We start from the raw sequence: 6434 nt of genomic DNA, 5'->3' as shown, positions 1-6434 counted from the left end.
CACCTCAACCTCTGCCTCCTGGGTTCAGGCAATTCTCCTGCCTCAGCCTCCTGAGTAGCTGGGATTACAGGCACGCGCCACCATGCCCAGCTGATTTTTTGTATTTTTAGTAGAGACGGGGTTTCATCATGTTGACCAGGATGGTCTCGATCTCTTGACCTCGTGATCCACCCGCCTCGTCCTCCCAAAATGCTGGGATTACAGGCGTGAGCCACCGCTCCCGGGCCTCAAATACGCTTTTATATTTATTTGAAAATACTTATCCACATTTGTTAGTTGCATTGGAGAAAACCAACACAAAGAGATTAAGATTTGCTCATGATCTCCTGAATCCCTAGAATCCTCATTTACTCAATTTTATTCTAATACTCTTCTTAAGGTAATACTATAATCCTTAAAGTTAAATGTAGCCTATGGCTAATGAAAGCTGAAAGCTAAGGCATACATCTAAGCACAGCTTTAGAATTAAGAAAATGCTAGGTCTTACACTAATCCTGCCACTAGTAAATTCAGAGAAGTTACTTGTTATGTATATGAATTATCTCCTGAGAAGTTGTTTTCTTGCTTTTTAATTCTAACAATGTTTACTGAAGCTGTTTTAAAGTATATTTCCAACAGATGTGATACAATATGGTTGTTTGAGAATGTGATACATTCCTTTTTCCTCATAGCACTTATCACTACCTTAAGTTTCTTTCTTTCTTTCTCTTTCTTTCTTTTTCTCTTTCTTTCTTTCTTTTCTCTTTCTTTCTTTCTTTCTTTCTTTCTTTCTTTCTTTCTTTTTTTCTTTCTTTCTTTCTTTCTTTCTTTCTTTCTTTTTCTTTCTTTCTTTCTTTCGAGGAGTTCCCCCCTCCTTTGCTTCATCTAAAATGGAAGCCTCATGACACCATGAGAAGAAGGACTTTGTCTATGTTTTTCATTACTGTATCCCACCTCTAAGAACAGTGCCTGGATCAGCAGTGGTGCATAGATAGCATTAGGTTTGTCAGCAAGTGAATGAACCATAAATGTATGTTATCAGTACCAGCTTTATAGCTTAGCCTCAGTCTTAGTGAACTCTATGACCTAACTTAAGTGACCCTATTGATACCCTTGAACCACAGCTTTGATAACATTTCTGGTAGTATCTTTATTCTGCTTTTAGCTTTGATTATTACTTCACTTGTGTCTTTTGTCCAAATGGATTAACTATTTGAATGTATTGTTGCAAAACATTAATGTAGAATCTCCTTCTACTGTTATTGTAGGATTTTAAGGTTGTGGGATTTGTCGTTGTTTATAGGCAGAAGTTTTTGTAGAATAGACATATCAATGATGATGACTTCTTAAGATGCAGTACTCAAGTTCAGAAATCTATACGCAGATGAGCTTACACAGGTCATCTGCTTCTGAGGTTTATCTCACCAGTGGTAACTGAAATGGTATGAATATATGATAGTGTGATGAACTAACTAGTCTCTGAGAAAGATAAACTATTTTGTGGAATAACAATCACTCAATTTAAATGAATAGTTTACTCTAAGGCATAATTATTACTTATTACTGTAATTTGATTTTGACTTCAAATTCCAAACCTGAGCATCTTACTCATCCTGGATCTTCTAATAGTATTAGAAGTCTCTTAGTTTCCTAAAAATTAAGACTTTGTTCCATATGCAGATATTGAAAATTTATTTAATGGGCCAAGTGACTGAAGTGTTAATTTCTATGTTTTGAAATATCACAACAATAATGTAAATATAGCATGTTTTTAAGAAGTGAATTCAGGGTAGATTTTATTGAATAAAATCTATTCATAGCATGTGGCTGCTCTGTAAATCCTGGCCCATTGTAGTATAATGTGTGTTGGTCTGCAGATGTAAGGAAAAAAAAGTAATTCACTGCTATGCTACGGTAGTAATAAGTTCTTAGAGGGAGAGCAGGCTAAAAATAATTCATTGAAACTGGCCTCGATTTCTAAAGATATTTCTGAATTCTATTTAGAACATAGCCATTGATTACAAAGTGTGATTTGAGAAGGCAAAAGAGGCCAACTTTCCTGCAAACAAATTAAGAGATGCATATTGACTGTGGGGAAGTATGTCATCACTGAGAAATCGAAAGCAATGGGACTTTAGGAAATCAATCAGAAGCCAAGTCAAATTAGATTTTTTTCCCTTCATACTTGCTGAAACTCTATGTAAAATGTATTTTCAGCAGATACAAACTTTTTATTTTTAGTAAAAAAACCCAGTTCAACAAAATAAATGGAGGACAGTTACAGGTTCTAGTTCATTCATATTGCATATTTTCAGAGCCCGAATAGAACACAGAAGGCCCTTGGAATCCTATGTAGGTGTATATCATCTTATGATAATTTTTGTCCCAGTAACCCATTTTTCTTAATGGTCTAGTTTGAATGCCCTTTGGGAAACATGACTCTAATCTGAGGCCAATAACCAGCTTGCCACATTTATTTTGACCCCTCTTGGGGGCCTAAAAAATGTGCATATATTTTCAATACATAAAGAGACAATAGTACTACATGCTAGTCAATTCTACTTGATGCTCTATGCTTATGCGGTCAAGGTCATTCTCCTTTCTGAAATGGTGATAGGAAAATATTGCTAAATGTAAAAAGTCAAATAATGAAATCAGTCAGATCTCAAGTATGTGATCATTCGTGGAAGCATATGTATATCCTCACAGAGCATGGTGTTATTGGATGCTACTTGTTAAGATAATAAACCAGAGAGTCCCTATTTTTTTTTATTTTCAACGTAATGATATGGAATATTTTTCAGACATCTTTAAAACATATTTAGAGAATTAAAAACCTATCCCATAATATATCAAACTAGGATTTGGTTGATAAAATGGGGTTGAAGTGAATCTTAAGTCAGTCTTAACTACTTATGCATTTCATTGTGTACTTGTGTAAGGCCCTGTGCAAGCTGCAATGAAGGGTATAAAAATGCATTTGGCACAGTGTTTATTCTCAAAGAGATTATCCTTTAATACTGTGTTTAGTTAATACAATCTCTGTGGATTTTTTTTTCAAAGAGCTGAAAACATATCGTATACACATATTAATATATCCTCTACATATATTAGCTGACTTACTGTGCACCTGAATTCCATTTTATCAGCGTAAGATGCCTGATAAAATGGAATACACTTCAAACTTGTTTAAGTGTATTTCTAACTAGAAAATATCCATTTCCTTTCTGTAAGTGACCTAAAACTATAAAAGTGAAAGTATTTAAAAATACTTTTTTTTTTCATTTTACCATATATTATTAGGGATATTAAAAACAGAAACAAATATTACAGATTTTATAGATTATATATTTTATAATTATAAAAACAATATATGCCAAGAGTGAACAATTTGAGTAGCATGGATTTACTCAAAGAAAAAAGAAAGAAAATAAAAAAACATTTACAATTCCACCACCCAATCATGAACACTGTAAACACAGAGATAATTCAGTCTTGACAGCCATTGCCAAAATTTCTCCAGTTTTGTTTCAATATTACAGAGTAAATGCGTACTGTATCTTTCTTTTCCTGCTTCAAAATCTCAGCAATAGAAGATATTATATAATGAGTAAGTACATATGTATTGGTAAAAGCAGTGGGAAAAAGTTATAATTATTCCATTGAAAAAATTATAAAGAATCAGATTGAATAAAAAAAAAAAAACATGAACACAGCAATACATGGGAGGGGCCAGTTATGAAAGGTGGAGGTTGCTCAAGGAGTGTTCCTCAAATAGGATCCTGAAATAGCCCTCTTTGTTTATCTGCCTGTACTTAGGAGCAGTGAGAGTTTCAAACTTTTTTTCCCTATATGTAAAAATATATATAACTATATTTCCAGAGTATTTTCAAAATAAAAATCATTACTATAACATACATACCATTTTGTAACTTATCTAACAATTTATCGTATAAAAAAACAACTTGTTTAACAAAATCATAAACAGTGTAATTAATTTATTTCAACAATTGTATATTTTTTTATTTTAAACAATGCTGCATTGAACATCCTTGTAGTAATCTCTTAATTTATTTGCCTTTTTAAATACGTTTTGATAAATTAAATTTTAGTATTATTTTATCAGTAAAAAAATGGAATTTTGATTGGATTTGCTTTAAATCTAAAAATTGATTTGTAGAAATGTCTTAAATCTTTACAATGTTTAAACTTATATATGGTAATGTCTCTTTATTCAAGTGCTTATATTATTCAATACTTCTGAAGCTTTCTTCACTTTAATCTTAAATATTCTGGAGAAAGTTTATTCATAAGTATTTTTATGTTGTTCATAATTATAGTTCTTTTAATTTTCTAAGGCATATATATATATATATATATGTTACCGAGTTTTGAATATTTATTTTTAACTATTTTAAAAATCATCTTGTTAGTTTTAGTAATTTTTTACTTGACTATGTTCATTATAATTCTTCATGTACTTTCAGAGTTTTTTCTGATTGCCAATGTTCTTTTTCCCCCAACAAGCATCCTGACTCAAGCTGTATACATTTGCAATATCTGATTTTTAACCACACACTCTTCATCCTATTGACCCAGAGTGAAAATTGATACTCTTATCTGAAGGACTGTTCCCTTGAGTATATTTAAACCAGACCAATCTCTGCGTTTAATCTCGGTTCATCAGGAACCATTAGCCTTGATTGGTTTGTTTTTCTCCCCCTCCATCTCAGGACTTGCTTCTATTGAGTTAACAACTATTCTCCCCAGAGAACAGCTACCGCAAGCCTGTTTCAAGTAATTCCAATATCTCGCTCATAGAAATTGAACTGATCTTTTTTTCTTTAGTTTTATGTGAAGAACAGCTGTAATGAATTATGCATTTGTTCAGATCGTTGAAGATCTGTGAAAACAAAACCGTCACTCAAATTTCTATCATGTTAGCATGTTATTTATCATCGCTCCGTTCTTCATTCTTGAATAATGCAATTCAGTTAAAAAGAATAAACATATTTACCGATGACTCATATGTTGATATCCAATAAATCCTCATTAATCACAATTTGACAAGCTTGCGATTTCTGGTACTTCAGGAAAGAACTAGGTATATGTTTATCTGTGCAAAATATCAAAAAAATGCATTAGTAAGCATTTTAGTAATGTAAATAAACTGTGGAAGAATTATTAGAGCAAACTATATTTTGTTTAAAATATTATGGCATAACACATAACTCAGAAAATAATACAATCTATTGAAGTCTTACAAATTGCAATCTGTGAGGCCCATCATAACTTTTATAAGGATGCTTAATTACATTGTGCTGCTGATATGCAGAACCCACATCTAAGTACAGTTAAAACTTTCACCTGAATTTTTGAACATAATTTTGAGGGGGATACTAAGTAGAAAAAATATTGGATTATTTTTCAGATCCTATAGTTCTATCTCTACTTTTGAATATCTGTGACTCATGACCACAAGTAAATATTTTACCTCTTCTGAATCTAACTGCTTATCATTTAAATAAAAATACTTCATTGTGCATATTTCATAGAGTTGCTAGTGAGCATAATGAGCTTGAATATTATAAGTCAGCAATAGACTAAATACTCATTAAAATGTTCTGGATTCCTCTTACTATAAATTTGCGAAATAATTTTGTTTTTAATTTTTGAATTATCTGTGGCAAGGAGCACAATGGCTTGTGCTAGCTTGTCTATAAAATTGTAATTGCTATGAAACAGCTTTGATAATTGTCTCAGCTTCAGTATTCTGGAAATTCTCAGTTTCACTTAAAATATTAGAACAAGTGGTTATTCATGAATACATATTACTGATATGCTGAAAAAATAACAAGATTTCTTCTTTAAACTCTGAAACTCTTTCCATTCTATAAATTAAACACATCAGTAATAGTTAAGAGTGAATTCTGATACACTGTCATTTACCATTATGCTATTATAGCACAACCTTTGGATGTGACAAATTTCTAATTAGTAGATGTTATTTTCCCAAACAAACACAAGGAGAATCTAATATGAAGCAAATTCAAACTACATCTTTATAAGACATTTTATAGACATGTAACATAAAGGCTAAGTAGTCATTAGTTAAATAATTAAGTTCATATAACTTATTATTGATGACTAATATTGCAAAATGTTAAAGTATTAAACATTCCAGCTCCTTGTGTCATTAGGTACTTTTCTTCCTTATTCCAGGCAGCGACTCAAGAAAGCATTTATTATTTTCAGGTTGGACAGTTTCAGGAAAACAGTAGAACAAAAGCATAGACTTAAAATTATTGCCTTTTGCATTTGAAATGGTTCTCAGGTATAAGACAACAAGATTTGAGAAAAACAAGTAAACAAACATGATCACATACAAGGAGTTCTTTCCCAAACTATGCTAGACCAGAGACTGGAGAAAGATCATTACATCTGAAGGAAGGAGT

At 31.7% G+C, this 6434-nt stretch overlaps 1 long non-coding RNA gene across 1 annotated transcript in view; it reads left to right on the top strand.

Moving 5' to 3' along the window:
• Positions 1-5008, top strand: part of LOC116526381 — an 11752-nt gene extending 6744 nt beyond the window's left edge. Inside the window, exons 4-5 of the long non-coding RNA XR_004258122.1 lie at positions 1287-1409; positions 4828-5008. This is a non-coding gene — a long non-coding RNA (uncharacterized LOC116526381). The remainder of the gene's footprint in view (positions 1-1286; positions 1410-4827) is intronic.
• The last annotated feature ends 1426 nt before the right edge of the window (positions 5009-6434 follow it).

This window comes from Sapajus apella, unplaced genomic scaffold (genome assembly GCF_009761245.1).
Source record: "Sapajus apella isolate SASKATOON/1434 unplaced genomic scaffold, GSC_monkey_1.0 scaffold50, whole genome shotgun sequence".
NCBI lineage: Eukaryota > Metazoa > Chordata > Mammalia > Primates > Cebidae > Sapajus > Sapajus apella.
The sequence above is the reverse complement of the archived record's forward strand: the minus strand, read 5'-3'. Positions and strand labels throughout refer to the sequence as shown.